The sequence below is a fragment of the Limulus polyphemus genome, unplaced genomic scaffold, assembly GCF_000517525.1.
Source record: "Limulus polyphemus unplaced genomic scaffold, Limulus_polyphemus-2.1.2 Scaffold2018, whole genome shotgun sequence".
In the NCBI taxonomy this organism is placed as follows: domain Eukaryota; kingdom Metazoa; phylum Arthropoda; class Merostomata; order Xiphosura; family Limulidae; genus Limulus; species Limulus polyphemus.
Window position 1 is genome coordinate 94,011 of NW_013667628.1, and position 1,387 is coordinate 95,397.

Consider the following 1,387-nt stretch of genomic DNA (forward strand, 5'->3'; position numbering starts at 1 on the left):
AGATAATCGAGTCAAGCCGTAATTAAAGTGCGTGAATCGTTGTGAATTCTAGTGTGTGTTTAAGTTAAAGTGACTGTGGAAATTAAATGTACTGCAAAGTTGAATTGAGAAAGAATAAACTAGTTTTAATCAAGAAAGGACTGGAATCGCTGAAGTTTCTCAGAAAGAATTTCTACGGGAAATTAACAAACAAGCAGAAATATCTTTCTTCTAATTTTCTGTCCTGGATCTTTCTACTCTTATTTTAGGTCTTCTTGAACATTTCTGTCTTGTTCCTCCTTATGTTGTCTTAAAAATTTCCTGGTCTTAAGTAATGCTTGAATCACAACTACTTGACCTCGTGATTGCCATCGTCAACAGTTGAATTTATATTTCACGTGTTTCTTTTTTTTTTTAATTTCGCGCAAAGCTACACAAGGGCTATCTGCGCTAGCCGTCCCTAATTTAACAGTGTAAGACTAAAGGGACTAAAGGGTGAGCATGTTTGGTGGGACGGGGATTCGAGCCCGCGACCCTCAGATTGCGAATCGAGCGCCCTAACCACCTGGCCATGCTATTTCAAGTTTATCCAAAGTCCTATTTTATTTTCACCAAATGTTGTAATGTTTTTTGCTTGCTTGTTTTTTGTTGTTGTTAGTGGGTACTTGTAAATTATCTGCTGAAAGTAATTCAACGACTGGTACATGTAACAAAAGTAACTTAGTTTATTTTTTTCCTTTAATGATTCTACAGGCTTGAACACTTCTACAATGTCATAGATTTTTGTAGGTCTACGTTACAAATGACGTTCAAATTTCTTTCTAACAATACTAGGACTAACGTAAGATTATTTTACTTGGACAAAGTAACTCAATATGAACAATATCATACACAGATCCAAATTCTTCACGAAAACACACTGACGTATTCGGCTTTCTATCTTTTAACAACTGTAAACACTTCACAATTATCTTATATTTATAATCCAGCTTTGAATATACAAGCAAACCTGACATTTACTTACAACTGTCTAGGCGTTCTAGGCCTATTTGAACATTATACATCCTCAAGCTAACTTACAAATTACAACATTAAAAATATAGCTTACAACATTACTATTGTTTTTATTCAAGCACTTTTTGTTATTATACGGACACAATCGTGAATAAAATATATTACCGCCAGGTGTCTGATTATCTATCTAAGAATATAATGATTATCTGACAAATGGACTGAAAGTTTAACTGCTATATGATTTTTTTTTTACTTATACATTTCTCATCAATAGATGGCGATAAGACTAATTTGAAAAAATAGGAGAAACAAGAGGGGATCCTCAAAGCCGCGGCTGTAATTAGATCTCAAATCACTTAAAAGATGGAGCTCGGAGCTAAAAGTTTGTACTTAG